Below are 23,510 nucleotides of genomic sequence, written 5' to 3'. Positions count from 1 at the left end.
CACTTCCCACATGTCTGCTTTACATCAGCACCATTTTTAAAAAGCTAATTTATTTTGTTAGCCTTTTAGGAGGTTTAAAAATGTAGCAATAATTTTTCATTTTTTTCAAGGAAATTTACAACATTTATTTTTTTGAGGGACCTATCCAAGTCTGAAGTGACTTTAGGGGTGCTATATATTGGAAAACCCCAAACATGATACCATTTTAAAAACTGCACCCCCTGACACATTGAAAATTGCTGTCAGGTAGTTTATTAACCCTTCAGGTGATTTTCAGGAATTAATGCAAAGTGGTATACTCAACAAAAGTGTTTGTTTACACCTAAATGTCGCTAACTTCTGAACTGATCACTATAGCCGGCAGATTTTAAGGCCGCTATTTGGCTATGAACTGCTATGGCAAACATCAGGACCACACAATCATGATCTCAGTGTGTCAATTAGATTAAAGTGCAATCCCCGACAATCTATTAACCATTTATTTGATGTAATCACTTTTGACAGCAGCAACTAAGGGGTTAAACTGATATGGATGGTGACAACACTGATCATTTGTGATACAGCAAGTTGTCAGATATAGTGGACAGCCGCCAGTTGCTGGATTGTCACCTGTATGGGGATGATATTCCCTTATATCTCAGGTCAGTAAACATACATATTGGCTGTCACGAAGGGGTTAAATCTGATCAAACAGTAGAGTAAGTTCAGTTCAATGCTGGTGACAAACTAAAAAAAAATGTGATGAGCCGACCAACTATATGTAGATATTACCCTAGAGATGACTGAGGCAGCTTGTATTTAGAACTAATTTTATGGAGGTAATCTAGTAGATAACTATACACGGTTGTGAGGTAAATGGGTCAGCCTGTTCCTTATAGTTGAATATTTGCAGACAGGCAGTTTCTCAGTGTGATATTGGTTGCTTTCAGGTTCTCTCTCTGTGTAGACCCTCACTCAGTTACACCTCAGTAGCTGAGCTGTTTTCTTTCCTCTGAGGTGACTTGCCCTCTCAGAAATGCAGTGAAAATCCTCTCACAATGGTGGCTGTCTGCTGCCTTTCCTTCTATCTCCCTGAAGCACGGTTCAGATCCTCAGATCCCTGTAGAGGCCTGTATTCTGTCAGAATCTCAGGCAACAGTCCTTGCTGCCATCACCATCCTTTTCTGACTGACTCAAATCTTACTGCCTCTTAACAGTTAGCTCCTCCCCATAACATGTCACTTTTCCAAGAAGCAGTCATTGGTTGACTGCACTGTCAATGCTACTTCGCATATCACTCACTAAAACCTTTACTGATATTGTCCCTGCAAGAAAATTCGCAATTAAGTAAGACAAGCAAAGAAATGGGAATAACATTGGAGAAACCACATACGTTGAAAATGCAAAAATAATGTAATAACAAAAATAGTATCTCAGAAACTTTACAGTATGTGATAGAGAAAAACTAAGTATATTTTTGGAATCAGCACAACAAACTCCACAAAACAGACATATTACCTTTGCTGTTGATTTTTTGTGCTGACCAGTGTATTCAATTTACCATGCTGTAATTGCAAGCTGAATTGCATGCCTGGATATACTGTATATTAAAGAAGCTCTCCCATGACACCGTTCTCTCTGGTGTCCCGTGCCATTCTGCTACTTTTTTCAGTGATGTCAGCACTCTGCAGACTTTCTGGGTAGTGCTGTGCTCAATGCTGGATCCAAGAGAAATTGTCAGAAAGTGAGTATATTAATACACTCACACTACACCTTACACATATGCACAGATTTAATGAAAAAAATGGTTCTGTAATACAGTGAATTCATTAATGTGGATTCAAGTTACATAATATACTTATTTGTATTGCTTTAGTAGAATGCAAGATGTTGTTTTGAAAATATGGTTGATAAAAATGAACTTCCCTCCATACTTCTAAATTTGTCTTCTCTTAATGTATTAATTTGGTTCTTAAATAATCTTTATACTTTTAGACAATGTGATCTTATTTGAAATTGAGGCACAAATACAAATTCATTAGGAGGCACATATCACTTAATGTATTAGGCGCATCTTCGGAGTTGTATGCGCTTCTATGCACCTTCCCAGAAATGCTACCGGGATGCCCTGTCCCATCTCTTTCCTAGCTCTCATTTTACCCAACCTGATTCAAACTGACCTGAAAACATTATAAAAATATGTGACTTTTTAAAGCTTTTATGGCAGTCTTCCATTGTAAAAGCTTTAATGAATTGGCCTCATTGTGCTAAAAAAGCAATTTGCAAACTACTTAATTTTAAAGTTATGTTGTCTCCCCCCAAAAACTACAAAGTATTGTCCATTAGATTTATCTCCCTCCCAATTAATTTATCGTATAATATCTGTTGTCAATTGTAAACCATCTTTAGCAGGAGAGAAGTATTGATAAATTGCAAGAATTGGGGGCCTTTGTTACTCTGCTCCTGTCCTCCTGTTAAAGTGCAGAAAGACATAACGCGTAGGTTGGCTTTTAATCTCAGGCAGACATGCCATTGAACAACAGTGGAGAAATGCATGATGGATAATGAATAAAAGTACTGTCAGCTTGATGATAAAGAGGAACCATTGCTCAAACAACAGTGGTCAGTAAGTTGAAAAAAGCATAACAAACTTCATGTGCCTATTAGATACGTACACCAAAAGCAGGTTAACCTTGTAAGGAATAAGAACGTCAAAACCAAAATGGTGTGGTGCAATCCTGATTTTCCTATCCCCCGTATCACTTAACTGATTTTCCAGTATTTGAATTTTGACATTGAATGGGATGTCGGGTCGACATTTTCTTCTTTTTGCTATGAGAGAAGCCAGGAAACTTTTTTTTTCTAACACAGAATGTACTTAATTGAAAATGTATATTAAAAAAGAGACTATGTAAACAGTAGAAAATCAATCAGGAATTTTTACTTTTACAATCAGCCTTCCCACCATCCATCTACTGCATATGGAAGAATCACATAAATGTATGTAACAAATTTCTATTCTATAATGCTGTAGATAAGCCCCCAGTCCAACCTGAAAGATAAGAAAAATAACTTTTATTATACTCACCCAGGGGGCGGTCCGGTGCAGTCCAGTCCGATGGGTCACAGGTCCGGTGCCTCCCATCTTCTTGCGATGCCACCCTCCTGCTTGCTTCATTGCTCTCCAACAGGGCAGAGAAGTACGCCTGCGCAGGAGTGTGATGCCAGGAAGCGATGTAGCAAGCAGGAGGGTGGTGTTGCAAGAAGATGGGAGGTGCAGGACCAGGACCTGAGACAACCGCCCCCCCGGGTGAGTATAATAAAAGTTATTTTTCTTATCTTTCAGTTCAGAGCAGGGGCTTATCTACAGCATTATAGAATGCTGTAGATAAGCCCTGAAAGGCAGTGACCACATCTTATAGCGGCCAAAATAGGTGACAAGTTCCCTTTAACTTCAAGAATTTAGACTTGTTGACTCTATGGAAAGCGCAACCATTAGCACTGGAAGCAAAACTGTATAGCTTCATATTTATTAATTTATGCTTCGGGACATAGCTTACTTATATGATAAATTGAGAGTGAGCATCAACTTGGTTTCACTCTATTTTATTATTCATAGTTTTTTTGGTTTCTTTTAGCATTTATTTATCATTACGAAATTACAAGGGACTCATATAATACCGCCAGCTGCTGCTATAATTATTCACATTTTTTGCCAATACTATAATACTTATTCAGAATTTTTTCAATACTAATATATATAATATATATTGTATATATTACATTCTTCAATTATGTACAATATATTATTCTGAAATGCAAAATGTTAGCTCTCGTCAGATTAATGAGATTGTTTACAATGAGAAGTATTCAGTCAGCATTAGTTTTCAGCTTTTAGTTGTCATCACGGATGGTGTCTTTTACTGACAAAACATTAATGAAACCTAAATAATAAAAATATATATTAACATGACTGTTTTTTCATACTCTAGTGTAACCGGTTTGTAATTCCTTTGTAATAAACTTTGAAATATCAGTAATTTGGTAAGATGTTTAAATGAAATAATATCTATACATTCACTTATATAATTGACTAGTACATATCAAATATTCCCTTGTATAAATGAGGTAGCAAATGTAAGATACTCTATGTCTCTAGGCATATTTTCTTTTCTATTGAGTTGTAATAAGAGCACTTTGCTTTACAGTGGGGAAAATGCCAGTGTACCGTCAGTTCTCTGCTGTGGGACCACTTGCTGTGTTAATTCCCAGAGCTGAGAAAATGGCAACAGTTCAAAGTTTTATTTTTTTCTTCAGCATTGACTTTTAAGCTGTCTGTGTATGAATGCTTTGTACAAAAGAAAAAATCCTATATATAGTATTTATATTATTGATTCTTCCTAGGAACCTATGCTTTCTCATCTTCACTGACATCTTGACCATTTTTTGGTTATAAATGTAGGGTAATAAGTTATGGTTGGGGTATTTGATGGTTTATGTATTTTTTTTATGAAAGGTTATTGTTCAATGAAAGAGGGCAAATAGTTGGCAAATGCATAGAGTAGGAAGGCAATGAAGCTTTATAAAGCAGAGTAGAAAAACATATATTATAAAACATACTATATAAGACATCTTTATTTTGTAGTCAGGTGACATTTTTATTACCCTTAAGTACTGAAACATTTGCTTGTGTCAATAAAATGCAAGTTTAATGTGCATTTTCTGCCTGTAAAACAAAATATTTGCCTTTAAAGAACTATTAAAACCATTGTATTAAAACACATTTAAAGATGTTAAAGATTTTTTCAATATCGTATTCCTGTGGAGAGATCATTAAAATTATGGAACAGATGTTGTAACTCTGCGGCTCCAATGGTTCAATGAGAATACTTATTCCCCTGCTTTCTGTACAGAAGGGACATTTGGTATAATGTGGGTACAAATCACCATTCACACTAGAGTTCACATTATAAGTGACTTATGTAGCAGTACTTAGGATGCAGGCATGATGAGAACATTCATTTTACCTAGTAAATGTGCTATTTTTGAGAAAAATCACTTTTGAATTAATTACCTACAGTATGTGATCATTATTTTAAATACTAATTTTTAATATTCTGATTTCTGATGTTTGCATTAAGTTTTCTTTTATGAATTGCATTCAAAGATGGGTTGCTGTAAAAGAGAAATATATGGGTGATATGTGACCATGGCATTAGAAGAAATATTGCAAACTCATATGAATAGCTTTCCTCGCAGTTGGTTATATTAGGCATCTATAATACTTTACCACAAAAAAATGGGAAAACTTAAAGACTGGAATATAAGCCTGGTATGCATGACACCCTCATCCCTATCTTGATATGCAAGACCTCCTCATCCTGATGTGCATGGCCCCATCATCCCTATACTGGTATACATGGCCTCCTCATCCCCATTCTGGTAAGCATGGGCCCCTCATCCTAATCCCCATCCAGGTATGCATTGGCACCCTCATACCCATTCTGGTATGCATGGCACCTTCATCACCATCCTGGTATGCATGGCACCCTCATCCCCATCCTGGTATACATGGCCCCCTCATCCCTATATTGGAATACATGGCCCTCTCATCCCCATCCTGGTATACATGACACTCTCATCCCCATCCTGGTATGCATAGCACCCACATTCCCATCTTGGTATGCATGGCCCACCATCTCCCTTGTAGTGCCCTGTTCTGATGCCAGTAGCTGATTTATACTTATTAGCAGCGCATGGCAGTGATGTCATGCTCTGCTTACAAGCAGAGGACAGCTGCTGGAATACTCATTGCTCTCCATCCTGGGACTATGGGCGTGTTGAGCAGTGAATATTCATTGATCTTTAATAGTGGGCACAGTAACATCAGTCGCTGGCTTGCTGCAGCGACCTGGCAAACATGTGTGTCCACTACTAAAGGGAATGAATATTCACTGCCCTCCTCACCAATTGGAGTGGAGAGCAGTGAATATTCATTCCCTTAAGTAGCACACTTCAGAGCACGACAGCTGCAGAAAGCTGGCGGCTGCGGCTAACAACTTGTTTGCTGTTAAAGAGAAATGAATATTCACTCTTCTCCACTCTCATGGTCATGGAGAGCAATAAATATTCATTTGTCTTTAGCAGAGGGCACAGGTGATAGCCGCAGCAACCAGTTCCTGCCTCCTGTGACCCGCTAATTTGCTGCCGCTCTCCCTTCATCTTATAGTCCGAAAAATACCGTAAGTGGAACCCTCAATCGAGCATAAGCCGAGGGGGGCTTTTTCAACATAAAAATGTGCTGAATAACTCAGCTTATACACAAATATGTATGGTAATTTTCACTATACAGTCATGGCCAAAAGTATTGACACCCCTGCAATTCTGTCAGATAATACTCAGTTTCTTCCTGAAAATGATTGCAAACACAAATTCTTTGGTATTATTATCTTCATTTAATTTGTCTTAAATGAAAAAACACAAAAGAGAATGAAGCAAAAAGCAAAACATTGATTATTTCACACAAAACTCCAAAAATGGGCCAGACAAAAGTATTGGCACCCTCAGCCTAATACTTGGTTGCACAACCTTTAGCCAAAATAACTGCGACCAACCGCTTCCGGTAACCATCAATGAGTTTCTTACAATGCTCTGCTGGAATTTTAGACCATTCTTCTTTGGCAAACTGCTCCAGGTCCCTGATATTTGAAGGGTGCCTTCTCCAAACTGCCATTTTTAGATCTCTCCACAGGTGTTCTATGGGATTCAGGTCTGGACTCATTGCTGGCCACCTTAGAAGTCTCCAGTGCTTTCTCTCAAACCATTTTCTAGTGCTTTTTGAAGTGTGTTTTGGATCATTGTCCTGCTGGAAGACCCATGACCTCTGAGGGAGACCCAGCTTTCTCACACTGGGCCCTACATTAAGCTGCAAAATTTGTTGGTAGTCTTCAGACTTCATAATGCCCATGCACACGGTCAAGCAGTCCAGTGTCAGAGGCAGCAAAGCAACCCCAAAACATCAGGGAACCTCCGCCATGTTTGACTGTAGGGACCGTGTTCTTTTCTTTGAATGCCTCTTTTTTTCTCCTGTAAACTCTATGTTGATGCCTTTGCCCAAAAAGCTCTACTTTTGTCTCATCTGACCAGAGAACATTCTTCCAAAACGTTTTAGGCTTTTTCAGGTAAGTTTTGGCAAACTCCAGCCTGGCTTTTTTATGTCTCAGGGTAAGAAGTGTGGTCTTCCTGGGTCTCCTACCATACAGTCCCTTTTCATTCAGACACCGACGGATAGTACGGGTTGACACTGTTGTACCCTCGGACTGCAGGGCAGCTTGAACTTGTTCAGATGTTAGTCGAGGTTCTTTATCCAACATCCGCACAATCTTGCGTTGAAATCTCTTGTCAATTTTTCTTTTCCGTCCACATCTAGGGAGGTTAGCCACAGTGCCATGGGCTTTAAATTCTTGTTGACACTGCACACCGTAGACACAGGAACATTCTGGTCTTTGGAGATGGACTTGTAGCCTTGAGATTGCTCATGCTTCCTCACAATTTGGTTTCTCAAGTCCTCAGACAGTTCTTTGGTCTTCTTTCTTTTCTCCATGCTCAATGTGGTACACACAAGGACACAGGACAGAGGTTGAGTCAACTTTAATCCATGTCAACTGGCTGCAAGTGTGATTTAATTATTGCCAACACCTGTTAGGTGCCACAGGTAAGTTACAGGTTCTGTTAATTACACAAATTAGAGAAGTATCACATGATTTTTCGACCAGTGCCAATACTTTTATCCACCCTCTTTTTTATGTTTGGTGTGGAATTATATCCAATTTGGCTTTAGGACAATTCTTTTTGTGTTTTTTCATTTAAGACAAATTAAATGAAGATAATAATACCAAAGAATTTGTGTTTGCAATAATTTTCAGGAAGAAACTGAGTATTATCTGACAGAATTGCAGGGGTGTCAATACTTTTGGCCATAACTGTATATGTACAGTGGGAATGCAAAGTATTCAGACCGGTTAAATTTTTCACTCTATTTCATTGCAGCCATTTGGAAAATTCAAAAACGTTCTTTTTTTTCTCATTAATGTACACTCTGCACCCCATGTTGACTGACAAAAACAGAAATGTAGACATTTTTGTAAATTTATTAAAAAAGAAAAACTGAAATATTACATGGTCATAAGTATTCAGACCATTTGCTCAGTATTGCGTAGAAGCACCCTTTTGACCCAGTACAGCCATGAGTACTCTTGGGAATGATGCAACAAGTTTTGCACACCTGGATTTAGGGATCCTCTGCCATTCTTCCTCTCCAATGCCATCAGGTTGGATAGTGAACGTTGCTGGACAGCAATTTTCAGGTTTCTCCAGAGCTGCTCAATTGGGTTTAGTTCAGGGCTCTGGCTGGACCAGTCAAAAATGGTCACAGAGTTGTTCTGAAGCCACTCCTTTGTTATTTTAGATGTGTGCTTATGGTCATTGTCTTGTTGGTAGGTGAACCTTCGGCCAAGTCTGAGGTCCAAAACACAATGGAAGAGGTTTTCATCCAGGATATCTCTGTACTTGGCCGCAATCATGTTTATTTCAATTGCAACCAGTTGTGCTGTCTCTGCAAATGAAAAACTGTTGTGAATTCTCTCTCTGGCTTCCCTATGGTGATTACTGAAGATAGTGGAGCTGGTAAGATTGAGAGTTCTCTTTCTGGGCTCCCTCTGGTGGTTACTGGAGGTAGTGGAGCTGATCTGATTGACAAAGGCTTGCCACCTGATAATGAGGAAGACAATTGGAGATCTGGGGTTTCTGATTGGGATTTAAGACAGCTGACTCCCTCTATCCCTGCTGGTGATTTTTTTCTTGTGCCTCCTGCGGTCTGATGTCTCCTGCTCTTTCCCTGCATTTTCAGCTAAGTGGTTCATTTGCTATTCTGTCTGCATTTGATCCGGTTTTGTTTATCTCTGCTTTGTGTGGGTCAGCTAGCTCCGGCTGGGGCTGTGCTGAATCACCACCCATATGTTACTACATGTGCGAGTTTGTTTTGTCCTCTTTTATATTGGTCTCTTTTTGCTTTGCTTTCAGAATATACCAGAGTGCTGATACAGTGGGCGGCGAAGTCGTGTGACTTCAGTGTTTTTGCATCAGATGTGTTGGACTTTTGCAGGGTTTTTTGCGTGATTGCAGACAGTGTCTTTCCTTTCCTGTCCTGTCTAGTCAGTGTGGGCCCCATCGTTTGCTCAGTCTATTTTTCTGCCTGCGTTTGTGTTTTCATCTTGTCTCACCGACAGTATATGTTTGGGGGCTATCTATTCCTTTGGGGTCTGCTCTGGGGCAGTTTAGATTTCCCCTTTCTTGCTTTAAGCATAGTTAGCGCTCCGGCTGTGCCGAGGCGTCTAGGATCATCGTAGGTACGCTCCACGGCTACAGCTAGTTGTGTGGACAGGATCAGGGGTCTGCATCTGCTTAGTTACCAACCTCTCTGGTTTTCTGTGGCTTAGCCTGGGCCTGCTATACTATTCAGTGCCCATTCATAACAGAATCACCAGCCTAACTGTAGACTCTAGGGTACTCTAAAGCAGGAAAGAATTTAAAACAAAAAAAGTGTCAGAATTTTTTTTTCATATACTCTTTTTCCTCTTTTTTTCTGGGGCTGTAGGAGGATTTTTTTTGTCTAAATGGAGACTAAGCAATTGTCTGATCGTGTTGAGCAGCTCGCTGCTGAAGTGCGGGGAATTTCTGCCTATCTCGCTCAATCATCTGCTGTTGAACCAAAAATCCTCACTTCTGCTGTGTTTTCTGGGGATCGGTCTAAATTTTTGAATTTTAAGAATAATTGTAAATTATTTTTTTGCTTTGAAACCTAACTCATCGGGGAGCTCTGTGCAGCAGGTTAAAATTGTAATCTCCCTGCTGCGTGGCGATCCCCAGGATTGGGCCTTTTCTTTGACACCCAGAGATCCTATTCTGGCTAATGTGGATGCATTTTTTCAAGCCTTGGGGTTGTTGTATGATGAACCTAATGCTATTGATGAAGCTGAGAAAACTTTATTGGCATTGAACCAGGGTCAGGATTCTGCAGTTATAATGTAAAAAATTCCAAAATTGGGCGGTCCTTACTAAATGGAATGACGATGCCCTAGCAGCTCTCTTTCGGAAGGGTTTGGCAGAAACCGTAAAAGATGTTATGGTGAGATTTCCTGTCCCCTCTGGTCTTGATGACTCTATGTCATTGGCCATTCAAATTGATTGGCGTTTACGTGAACGTAAAACTACACGAGAGGCGTTGCCGCCTTTTGAACAAACTTCTAAACCTATGCAATGTGACAGGGTTTTGTCTAGGGCGCAACATCAGGAGTTTAGAAGGCGTAATAAGTTGTGTTTTTTCTGTGGGGACGCCTCTCATACTATTGCTGTCTGCCCTAAATGAGAAAAGCGTTCCACTCACACTTTTGTGGTGGGCAGTGTACATCCTAAGCTCCTTTTGGCAATTACCCTGATCTGCTCCTTGTCTACATTTTCTGCTAAGACTTTTGTTGATTCAGGAGCAGCTTTGAATCTGATGGATTTGGACTTTGCTAAACGTTGAGGTTTTCCCATGATACCCCTGCGGACTCCTATCCCTTTGAGAGGTATTGATGCTACTCCTTTTGCGGAGAATAAACCCAAGTTTTGGACCCAGGGGATAATGCGGGTAACCCCGGTCCACCAAGAAAATTGTAAATTTTTGGTGTTGCACAACTTGCATGATACTATTGTTCTGGGTTTCCCTTGGTTGCAAACTCATAATCCTGTTTTAGATGGGAAATCTGTGTCTGTGGTGAGTTGGGGTTGTCAATGTGTTCTTAGTGACACTCCTGTATTCTCCACCTCTCCCCAGTCTCATGATATTCCTGACTATTTGGCTGATTTTTCTGATGTATTCAGTAGGAGTAAGTCTGCGTATTTGCCTCCTTATAGGAGTTATGACTGTGCAATTGAGTTAATGCCCGGGTGTAAATTTCCCAAGAGTCGGCTTTTCAACTTATCGGTACCCAAACATGATGTTATGCGATCTTTATATCAAGGAGTCGTTGGAGAAGGGTCATATTAAACCATCCTCTTCCCCTCTAGGTGCTGTGGTTTTTTTGTGGCCAAGAAAGATGGTTCATTAATGCCATGTATCGACTATCATTCCCTTAACAAAATCACTGTTAAATATCAGTACCCGTTACCCCTGATTTCTGATTTATTTTCCAGAGTTAAAAGTGCCTGTTGGTTTACCAAGCTTGACTTCAAAGGGGGGCATATAATCTTATTCGCATCAAGCATGGGGATGAATGGAAGATGGCGTTTAATACTCCGGAGGGACATTTTGAGTACCTAGTGATGCCTTTTGGGCTCACTAATGCCCCTTATGTCTTCCAGTATTTTATGAACGATATTTTCCGGGACTTTGTGGATACGTTTTTGATCATTTATCTGGATGATATTTTAATCTTTTCCAGTGATTGAGATTCTCATGTGGAACATGTCTGGACTGTGTTCCGGATTTCGGGAAAATTCTCTGTATGTTAAGGGATCGAAGTGCCTCTTTGGTGTACAGAAGATTTCATTTTTGGGATTCATTTTGTCCCCGTCGGCTATTGAAATGGACCCGGCCAAGATACAGGCCATTTATGATTAGGTTCAGCCCACTTCTTTGAAGGCTCTCCAGAAGTTTTTGGTTTTTGCTAATTTCTACCGTAAATTTATAAGTAATTTTTCTGGTATTATTAAACCACTGACTGATTTGACCAAAAAGGGGCACTGATGTGGTGAATTGGTATCCAGAGGCAGTTTCGGCATTTCAGGAGCTTAAGCGGAGATTCACTTCTGCTCTGGTTCTACGGCAACCTGATGCCTCACTCCCATTTCAGGTGGAGGTAGATGCTTCTGAGATTGGTGCAGGAGCCATTTTGTCCCAAAGAGATCCTGTGACTTCTAAAATGAATCCGTGTGCCTTCTTTTCTCGAAAATTCTCCCCATCTGAACGTAACTATGACGTGGGGAATCGGGAATTGTTGGCCATGAAATGGGCATTTGAAGAGTGGAGACATTGGTTGGAGGGAGCTAGACATTAAGTTGTGGTCCTCACCGACCACAAGAGTTTCATTTATCTTGAATCAGCCAAACGCTTGAATCCTAGACAGGCTAGATGGGCCTTGTTTTTCAGGCGTTTTAATTGTGTGGTCTCTTTTCTTCCGGGCACTAAGAATGTTAAGGCGGACGCCCTTTCTTGGGGTTTCTTTGCGGATTCTCTTGATGTGACCAAGTCTAATACCATTCTAAATGAGTGTGCAGTTCTTTCCGCCATCTCACCCTATTTGAGTCATACCCTGGAGGAATTTCAGGAGGACAAACCTGAACGTTGCCCTATGGGAAAATTGTATGTCCCTGACCAGTGGAGGAAAAGACTAATGTCTGAAATTCATTGCCCCGCGTTGGCTGGTCATCCAGGTATTTTTGGTACCAGAGATTTGGTGAGTTGGTCTTTTTGGTGGCCTGCCTTATCTCATGAATTTGTGCAGTCCTGTGGGTCTTGTTCTCGGTCCAAGCCCTGTTCTCATTCTAGTGGGTTGTTGATGCCCCTGTCAGTGCCCAGGAGGCCATGGACTCATATCTCTATGGATTTTATTTCTGATCTTCCTGTCTCCCAGAGGATGACTGTTATCTGGGTGATCTGTGATAGATTTTCTAAGATGGTCCATCTTGTACCACTCCCAAAGTTGCCATCTTCTTCTGAGTTGGTGCCCTTGTTTTTACAACAGGTGGTTCGGTTGCATGGGATTCCTGAGAATATTGTTTCGGACAGAGGAGTCCAGTTTGTTTCCAGATTTTGGAGAACTTTTTGTTCCAAACTGGGAATTCAGTTATCTTTCTCATCTGCATTTCATCCTCAGACCAATGGGCTGACTTAGAGAACAAACCAGACTTTGGAATCCTATTTGAGATGTTTCATATCTGCTGATCAGGATGACTGGGTCTCATTTTTGCCCTTGGCCCAATTTGCGCTAAACAATAGGGCTAGTTCTGCCACTTTGATGTCGCCCTTTTTCTGTAACTTTGGTTTTCATCCTCAATTTTCTTCAGGGCAGGTGGCATCTTCAGCCTGACTAAGTGTGAATTCTGTGGTAGAGAGAATGCAGCAGATTTGGGACCAAGCGGTGGATAAGTTGTAACACTCTCAGGAAAAAGCCCAATGGTTTTCCAACCGGCATAGGACCATTGGTCCCCGGTTTAAAGTGGGTGATATGGTTTGGTTGTCTTCAAAGAATATTCCTATGAAGGTTGCGTCTCCAAAATTCAAGCCAAAATTCAATGGACCTTATAAGATTTTGGAAATCCTTAATCCCGTTTCTTTCCATTTGGCTCTTCCAGTTACTTTTAAGATTCATAATGTGTTCCATAAATCCTTGTTGAAGAGGTTTGTAGAGCCAGTAGTTCCCATGGCGGCGCCTCCTGACACTGTATTGGTTAAACGTAATTTGGAGTATGAGGTAGAGAAAATATTGGATTCTTGTTTGTCTAGACGGAGACTCCAGTACCTGGTCAAATGGAAGGGTTATGGCCAGGAGGATAATTCTTGGGTCTCTGCTTCTGACATTCATGCCGATAGATTGGTTCGTGCTTTTCAACGGGCCCATCCTGACCGGCCTGTTGGCGTGGATGAGGGTTCGGTGACCCCTCCTCAAGAGGGGGTACTGTTGTGAATTCTCTCTATGGCTTCCCTTTGGTGCTTACTGAAGATAGTGGAGCTGGTCAGATTGAGAGTTCTCTTTCTGGGCTCCCTCTGGTGGTTACTGGAGGTAGTGGAGCTGATCTGATTGACAGAGGCTTGCCACCTGATAATGAGGAAGACAATTGGAGATCTGGGGTTTCTGATTGGGATTTAAGATAGCTGACTCCCTCTATCCCTGCTGGCGTTTTTTTTCCTGTGCCTCCTGAGGTCTGATGTCTCCTGCTTTTTCCCTGCATTTTCAGCTAAGTGGTTCATTTGCTATTCTGTTTGCATTTGATCTGGTTTTGTTTATCTCTGCTTTGTGTGGGTCAGCTAGCTCCGGCTGGGTCTGTGCTGAATCACCGCCCATATGTTACTACATGTGCGAGTTTGTTTTGTCCTCTTTTATATTGGTCTCTTTTTGCTTTGCTTTCAGAATATACCAGAGTGTGAATTCGCTTTTTGGCCTACCTCTGGTTACTAGTGAAGGTAGTGTGGCTGGTTATATTGACAGAGGGGTCACGAGCTTTCTTCCCGGGCTCCCTCTGGTGGTTACTGGAGGTAATGGAGCTGATCTAATTAAAAGAGGCCTGCCACCTGATAATGAGGAGGATGACTGGAGATCTGGAGTTTCTGACTGGATTTAAGACAACCGACTCCCTCTATCACTGCTGGTGAATTTTTCCTGCCTCTTGAGGTCTTAGTTTCCAGCTCAGTCCCTGCATGCTCAGCTAAGTGTTCTTTTGCTATTGTTCACATTTGATATGGTTTTGTCTATTTCAGTTTTGTGTGGCCAGCCAGCTCCGGCTGGGGCTGTGCTGAATTTTCATCCTAATGTTACTACTTGTGCCAGTTTGTTTTTGTCCCTTATTAGATTGGCCTCTTTTTATTCTGCTTTCAGAATATACCAGAGTGCTGATATAGTGGGCGAAGTCTAGTGACCAGTATTTTTCTATCAGACTTGTTGGGCATTTTTTGCAATGTTTTTTGCGTGATTGCAGACAGAGTCTTTCCTTTCCTGTCCTGTTTAGTTAGTGTGGGCCCCATCGTTTGCTCAGTCTATTTTCCTACCTGTGTTTGTGTTTTCATCTTGTCTCACTGACAATATATGTTGGGGGCTATCTATTCCTTTGGGGTCTGCTCTGGGGCAGTTTAGATTTCCCCTTTCTTGCTTTAGGTTTATTTAGTTCTCCGGCTGTGTTGAGGCGTCTAGGATCATCGAAGGTACACTCCACGGCTACTGCTAATTGTGTGGATAGGATCAGGGGTCTGCAATCTGCTTAGTTACCAACCTCTCTGGTTTTCTGTGGCTTAGCTTGGTCTTGCTTTCCTCCTCGGTGACCCAATCATAACAGTGTGGGGGCAAAGTTGTGTGACTTCAGTGTTTTTTGCATCAGACGTGTTGGACTTTTGCAGGGTTTTTTGCGTGATTGCAGACAGTGTCTTTCCTTTGCTGTCCTGTCTAGTCAGTGTGGGCCCCATCGTTTGCGCAGTCTATTTTTCTGCCTGCATTTGTGTTTTCATCTTGTCTCACCGACAATATATGTTTGGGGGCTATCTATTCCTTTGGGGTCTGCTCCGGGGCAGTTTAGATTTCCCCTTTCTTGCTTTAGGCATAGTTAGCTCTCCAGCTGTGCAGAGGCATCTAGGATCATCGTAGGTACGCTCCACGGCTACTGCTGGTTGTGTGGACAGGATCAGGGTTCTGCATCCGCTTAGTTACCAACCTCTCTGGTTTTCTGTGGCTTAGCCTGGGCCTGCTATTCTCCTCGGTGCCCATTCATAACAAAAAACACCCCCTTAGCATGATGCTGCCACCACCATGTTTCACTGTTGGGATTGCATTGGATAGTTGATGAGCAGTGCCTAGTTTTCTCCACACATACCGCTTAGAATTATCACCAAATGTTCTATTTTCATCTCCTGAGACCAAAGAATCTTATTTCTCATAGTCTGGGAGTCCTTCATGTGATTTTTAGCAAACTATTTGCAGGCTTTCATATGCCTTGCACTGAGGAGAGGTTTCCTTCAGGCCACTCTGCCATAGTGTCCTGACTGGTGGAGGCCTGCAAAGAAAGTTGACTTTGTGGAACTTTCTCCCATTTCCCTATCTGTGAAGCCCACCCACATTGATCTTGGGGTTCTTCTTTACCTCTCTCACCAAGGCTCCTCTCCCACGATTGCTTAGTTTGGCTGGATGACCAGGTCAATGGAGACTTCTGGTGGTTCCAAACTTCTTCCATTTATGGATTATGGAGGGGCTCTTAGGACCCTTGAGTACTGCAGAAATTCTTTTGTAACCTTGGCCAGATCTGTGCCTTTGACCTCTTTGGTCTGACATGCATTGTTAGCTGTGAGGTCTTATATAGACAGGTGTGTGCCTTTACTAATCAAGTCCTATCAATTTAATTTTACACAGCTGGACTCCAACGAAGGAGCAGAACCATCTCAAGGATTATCACAAGGAAATGGACAGCACATGACTTAAATATGAGTGTCTGAGTAAAGAGTCTGAATACTTATGTCCATGTGATATTTCAGTTTTTCTTTTTTAATAAATTAGCAAAAATTTCTACATTTCTGTATTTTTCAGTCAAGATGGGGTACAGAGTGTACATTAATGAGAAAAAAATGAACTTTTTTGAATTTACCAAATGGCTGCAATGAGTGAAAAATTTAAAGGGGTCTGAATATTTCTAAACCCACTGTATGTTTGTTTTCCTTTCTAATGGTCTATATGTCTATTTGTGCAATTGAGGGCCTCTGATTCTAAATAATAGGGGGATCACAACTGAAAATTATGTCATTGGTTGCAGCTGAGATCTCAGTACAGCTTACATATTACTGCTGTGACTTGCAATTGGTTATATACTGTAGTCATATGTCTCATTATACACTTGCCATGTTGACTGCAAGTGTCAGGCCACATTCACACATTCAGTATTTGGTCTTTATTTTTCTTCAGTATTTGTAAGCCAAAATAAGTAGGCGAACAGTCAGATTTAAAATAGAAGCACATCATGACTTCTGTTGTTTTCAGAACTCACCAAATACTGAATTTGTCAACGTAGCCTTTGGTATGGGAAAGTAATTGAGTCTGCACCACTCATAACTTTGGGCTCTGTTTTACAGTTAACATATGCTGGTAACTGTTAGGTCTGAATATGACAGTTTATGCCTTTAAATGTCATGTTCAATTTTAACATTTGACTTAGTAGGAGACAGCTAAGAACATAACTAATGATGAGCGATGAGCGAGTATATTTGTTACTATTCGCTATTTGCACAGATAGTACGGTATTCGGGTTACTGGTTACATTGCAAGTATTTGTGTACTCGCCTCACTATTTTTGGATGTCCCGCCCAGCAGTCTTGGTACCTCCTTTGCAGCCACTAAACATGCTGGGTTTCTTAACCTCTTAACCAATCACAGTAATGCCGCAGACATCTTGGTTGTTGCATTACAGTGATTGACTGGCCACCCATAGGGTCTATTTAAACCCTGTCGCTGCCATTTTGTGCACATTGAATCTGCAAGCATAGGGAGAGATCGCTCAGCTGCTAGGGAGAGTCTTTAGGCCTCTTGATAAGACAAAAGCCCTTTTCAGTTCTACTTGCAGTGTATGCTAGGTCAGTGTAGAGTATGGAGAGAGAGAGATACTCGAGCAGAGACAGGTTAAAGGAGACAGTCACTAACTCCATAATACCACCAAAAAATAGCTCTTTTCAGAGCTGAAGACACACAACAAAGTCAGAGTACAGGGAGGGAGAGATTGTGTATTGGGTAGGGAGAGGTTAAAATGTTCTTCCAGTGTTCATCTTAAAATAGCTCTTGTTAGAAGCAAAGCAATATTTTTCCAGCACAGAGAGTACTAGCATTTTGTGCTGCCTTTTTTTTTTAAAGCACCGGTCTATTTTCCCCGCTGTTTTTGGGTTAGTGCCCTACGCAAAGCAGTAGTCCAAACATTTCCTACTGCCTGCTATCAAGCACACACCAGGCCATTTTCCCCGCTGCTTTTGTGGTCACAGCCTGCCTTCTGCTGTCCACATTAGACCACTGAAAAAGGCAGTTAGTTCCCTACGCAAAGCAGTAGTCCAAATATTTACTACTGACTACTACTGTCGTGATCCAGGCTGGGTTTTGTTTCCTGTCTCTCTTTCCCGGTCTGATCATTTCAAGGGTTAACTTTCTTTGCCTCATTCTGTTTTTAGGCTAGCTATTTCTCTCCACTGCATCCTGCTGGCATTGTCAGTTTTAGCTTTTGCCTATGGTGTGTGTAGCTGACTGCTTGCCCTGATTGGTCCTTCTGCTTTTGCTGACTGTACCCATGTCTGTTTATTCCCGTCTTGACATCCTGACTCTGTGTTCCCCTTCTCGTGTTTGGACTCCCTGGTATTTGTCTTGGCTTGGCCCCTGACCTGCTGTTTGTCTCTTGTCTTTGGCATATCTGCTCCTGACCAATATTGACCCATTTGGCTTGTTTCTGATTGTGCTTCTTTATTCCTTTGGTACTGCGCTACAGACTAATATCGACCCAGCTTGTTTTACTATTCTGCTGCCACCTGGTGGTAACCTTGCTGCTGTGATGCAAGTCTTCTTCTGCTGTGTGCAGTCCTCTGTCCACTCTATTGCCAACTAGTGGAGCTTGCATTTTCCTGCATAGCAGCAATGTGACAGCAACCAAGCATGCACCATGTCATTTTCCCTGCTGTTTTTGTGGTCACAGCCTGCCTTATTCTGTCCACATTAGTCCATTTAAAAAGGCGTTTAGCCCCCTATGCAAAGTAGTAGTCCAAACATTTCCTACTGCCTGCTACCAAGCATGCACCAAGCCATTTTGGAGAAACATTTTCCAGCTCACCGCTTCTGCGTCTTGTTAGTGCCTGGAGCACGGACCCGTTGTGTCAGGGCGTGAGTAATCCAAATGAAGTAGAATGTTCTGCTCAACAGCGTAGTGAAAAGCAAAGTTTTATTCACCTCGGACACATTCCAGAGAGGATAAAACATCAGCATGACAGGTTACAAGTAGTCAGATCGACGCGTTTCTGGAGACCAAGCTCCCTTAATCATGCCATTTTCCCCGCTGTTTTTGTGTTAGTAACCTACGCAAAGCAGTAGTCCAAACATTTCCTACTGCCTGCTACCAAGCACGCACCAGGTCATTTTCCCCGCTGTTTTTGTGGTCACACCCTGCATTCTGCTGTCCACATTAGTCCACTTAAAAAGGTGTTTTGTGCCCTACACAAAGCAGTAGTCCAAACATTGTCAGAGCTGTGGGAAGCTTTAAAACAGCAGACCGATCAGTGGCACTGCCATCTGCACCTCAAACCCGGTCTGGTCTTCTGCGATAATGGGAGTAACCTGGTACCGGCTTTAAAGGTCGACAAGCTGGTACAAGTGCCATGCATGGCTCACGTGCTGAACCTAGTTGTTCAGAAATCTCTGAAAAGTTACCCTGCCTTGCTGTACCTACCTGAGAAGGTGTGCTGTATTAGTGCCCATTTCTGCCATTCCTCTACCGCTTTTGCTGGTCTTACAATGCTACAAAAGCACTTGAATTTGCCAAGTCACTGACTCATTTGCGACCTGCCCACGCGTTGGAACTCAACCTATCATATGTTGGGGAAGATTAGTGAGCAGCAGAAGGCAGTAGCTGAATACCAGCTTTAACATGCCCGTCAGACTCAGAGTCAGCCTTCACACATAATAACTGTCAAGTGGGTGTGGATCACAGACATTCGTGAGGTTCTTGATAACTTTGAATACTGCACCAAGTTCATGAGCGGTGATTAGGCTATTATCAGCGTAACCATGAGGGTGAGGATGAGGAGGGAGAGGACTTGTTTTTCCGTGCTACCAATGGGACTCCTAATGCTACAGAGGGGGCACCCAACCAAAGTTTCATGTCTGTGCAGCCTAGATGGGCTGGAAAGGAGGATGTGGAGGAGGAGGCGGCGAGTAGGCATGAGGAGAGGGTGGATCCTGAGGACATTGAAAGTGATGCAGAAGTGAACGAAGCTTTAAAAGAACTGAAAAATAAAAAGGATCTGCTAATCTGTTCAGTTGACAAGGGTGAAATAATCGTGGTCCTAGATGCAAGATTATACCAGAAGCTAAAGCTGAAGCATTTGGAAAATGTTGATATCTATTTTGAACTCGCTAGAGATCCTACTAAGGACTTTAATGCTATGTTATGTGATTTCAATCCAAGAGGGTCTCCATAAAGGAGCTTTGGGCAAATAATTGGCAGAATATTTTTCATTGATCACCCCATTACACTTATTTTCCATTCACTACCAAAGTAGATCATTATGAATGACTATTCTGCGATGTGTTTGTGCTATATTCATCCATCCCACACCATATAGCTTTATTGTGCTTATCGTATCATAACACATATAGCCCAGAAATCAAAGCGTTTTTATTGAATAATCACAGCCACTCTAGTTTTAGTTTTGGTAACGTTTTTTTCTACAAAAAGAGTTGTGAGTATGGAGACTAAATTTTGTCCATCTTTGGCCAACACAATCATATCACAATAAGAGGAACTATATTCGTATAATGAAGACAACATTGATAATCATAAAATAATATAGTACGGTATGGGGTGGCACAAATGAGGAGGCTATGGAGTTTGTGCAATATTAAATTTGGAATGTACTAATTTTTTTTTTACATAAGCATTAATATCTCAGACTATCAGGCTCCTGACAGCACTGGCGTGCAGCCTCCGCTGAGCAGGGACTCACCCGTACTGTAGGGGCCCCAGGGACAGGAATAGCCAGAAAGTACAGATGCACAGGACCTGAACACTGAAGCTTTAGCTATGGTCATGTGACAGCAAGGGGGCGGGGCTTAGCATCCTGCTTTCAGAGAAGGTAGAAAATTCAGAGTCGGGCAAAACGGAGGTCATACACAGTACGGGCAAACAAGGTACAGAATCGTGAGTCTGAGAATAGTCAGGCGTAGCAGAGGGTCACACACGGGATGGAGGCAGAAGCACCAGAGGGGTGATCACAGGGAGGTCAGGACAAAGCCAGGGGTCATACACGGGACAGACACACAAGTACAAAATCAGAATCCAAGAGACGTAAACCGAGGCCAAAACAGATCATACACCAAACAATCGTACCAGGACAGGCAAGATCACAAACGGAGCAGGGTCGGGCACACTCAAACTAGGAGTATAAACAACAGGGGAGGGTCCTCACCTGAAGCTATAAAATCCCTCCCCAGACCCAGAAGGAGGCTCTACCAATTAACCCCTACACCACCTGCCCAGCATTCTGAATAAACCATGACACAGACCTACAGTCAACAACAGACAAGAATAATCATACACATAACAATTCGAACCAGAGAAGTAAATGACCGAATGGAGAAGAGATGCATGATAAAAGAGTTCTAAATTCTATTGAATCATAAATGTTAAAAAATCAGCAGTAAAATTGAAGGCAGAGATGGCAAAAGGGGGACGCTGGAAGGTGGCAAAAAATAGACAAGGATAGGATAAAAGTAATTTTAATGTATTTGAATAGTACTATGACATATATTCCTAAGTCCTTGTTATAGAACAGGTTACAGTTATAAGACACGAGTCAATGTATAATGGATATAAATAATAATAATAATTTTATGTCTATAGCGCCAACATATTCTGCAGCACTTTACATTTCAGAGGGGACTTGTACAGACTATAGACATTACAGCATAACTATAAACATATAGATCAACAGATACCAAGAGGAATGAGGGGCCTACTCGCAAGTTTACAATCTATGAGGAAGAAGGGGAAACATGAAAGGTGGATAATACTAGTAAAGTAATGGAAAAGTAAGTATACAACATGTTGACTCATCAATGATCAGGGGAAACCTCCATATAGTCCTATGGCAAGAAGGCTGGATGTAAAGAATTGTGCAGAGTTTCAGATGGAGAGTATAAAATGCTGCAATATGCAGGTAAGTAAAATATATTTGGATCAGTGCACTTTCCCTAGATTTATATACATCAGATGTATATAAATTTAGGAAAAGTGCACTATATGGATATTTCCCCTGATCATTGATAGGCCAACACATTGTATACTTGTTTTACTATCCATAACACATTGACTTGTGTCAATCTGATATATGTTGATTTTTTAATATTTATGGTTCAATAAAATTAAAAAACTTTTTTATCATGGATCTCTTCTCCATTCGATCCTTTACTTCTATGATTCAAATTTGTTATTTTTCATCAAGTTTATAAAGTGCCTACAATACTATCAGTAGATATCATTGTGTAATTAAGAATAATCGAATAATCATAAAGTCAATATAGCACCTTACAGAAAACCGACAGCAAGCAATCCAATTCTTACTGCCCAGTCTTGCCATCCTGCACATATTAAAAGACCATACAATTTGGGAAACGCATCGGTATCAAACATAATTGTTCAGACAATCTAACATTTTGACATGAATCTCAAAAAACACCAGAAAGACTCCCACAAAGAGGATATCGAAAATGGTCCTTAGAGCACATGCTATTGTATCCAACCTAAATCATAAAAAAATTATTGAATACAGAAAGAAAACTCTAAAAAGGACTTTAATCCTACAATTAGTTTTACAACAGAATACAGTCCTCAATATCATAATATAGTATCAGTCACAGAAAAATATTTACCCATTCTCAAAGAAGATGAACAATTAAAAAAATATTTACCAGTTGCCAAAAAAGTACCCACATTAGGGTCTTTGTTATCCCTAAGCATTTTTGTCATTAATTCAAATAGACAAAAAAAAGTGGTTACATTTGAAAGGTTTTGTCAAGTGTGTGGCTAATCGGTGTAAAGCATGCAGCTATGCAAAAAAACTGATAAATATTTTTCACAAACAACAACACTTCTATATTCATGATGAACTGCAACTCCAACAATGGGGATTACCTTATAGAATGCACCATCTGTAAAATCGAATACATTGAAAGTCCGAATGAGGCATCACCTGTTCAAAGCTGTTAATCCTGAAGCCATGCCAGCGTTTGCTGTGTTTAAACATTTTTCTAGAATGTACAAGAAGGATCTAACAGGCTTCAGTTTTCAGGTATTGAGAAAGCTTACTATGCTATAAGAGCCACCTAATGCATATTATACTATATCATGTATATATATATATATATATATATATATATATATACCCAAGATTAGTCCAAAAATACATATAATATCTGGCACTTCCAAATAATATCAAAACAAGGCGTTTTAGGATTTATATCCCATGATGGAACCGAACAACATGAAGAGATCCAGTATTGAAATAAAAATTCATATTTTATTGAAAACATTAAAATTCTTTTAAAATAGCAAAATGCCTAGCAGGAGGCGCTCAAACATCAATATATAAATAAATAGTATAGTCACAAAAAAGTAGCGCAGTGGTCTATATATATAAATCCTAACACAGAGGTATATATCATTAGTACCAAAAGAAATATACCAGCTCCATACACATTGGATATCCAAAGGGGTATCACAAAATAAAGGCAACCGACCAATTGCACATAGTTATATAAAAGACCTCAGTGTCCAAAGAATTCGTGTTAGTCAGAGCCTAGAAAGTTGCTATATGAAGCAAAGAAAATTGTCTGAAAAAATACAGCATGAATTATACCTGTGAGGATGCTGGTGACTAGTGACTGTGAATTGTGTAGCCTTCTCCACCCCAATGCGCGTTTCGCTCTTGCTTCTTCCGGGGTCGGTCATCACGGTCAGTTAACGGACGTTAATCCGTATTAGGCACACCGGGC

The 23,510-nt window shown here is 40.9% G+C and overlaps 1 protein-coding gene and 1 long non-coding RNA gene across 7 annotated transcripts in view; one reads left to right on the top strand and one right to left on the bottom strand.

The window, feature by feature from the left end:
• Window positions 1-23,510, top strand: part of GABRG3 (gamma-aminobutyric acid type A receptor subunit gamma3) — a 1,013,315-nt gene that overhangs the window by 139,207 nt on the left and 850,598 nt on the right. The gene's annotated exons all lie outside the window — the stretch shown is intronic.
• Window positions 1-23,510, bottom strand: part of LOC141046835 (uncharacterized) — a 164,743-nt gene that overhangs the window by 35,768 nt on the left and 105,465 nt on the right. Inside the window, exon 3 of the long non-coding RNA XR_012219669.1 lies at window positions 1,498-1,697. This is a non-coding gene — a long non-coding RNA (uncharacterized lncRNA). The remainder of the gene's footprint in view (window positions 1-1,497; window positions 1,698-23,510) is intronic.

This window comes from Dendrobates tinctorius, unplaced genomic scaffold (genome assembly GCF_039654945.1).
Source record: "Dendrobates tinctorius isolate UK_male_01 unplaced genomic scaffold, ASM3965494v1 ptg000121l, whole genome shotgun sequence".
NCBI classification, from domain to species: domain Eukaryota; kingdom Metazoa; phylum Chordata; class Amphibia; order Anura; family Dendrobatidae; genus Dendrobates; species Dendrobates tinctorius.
This window is presented reverse-complemented; position numbering and strand designations above follow the sequence as displayed.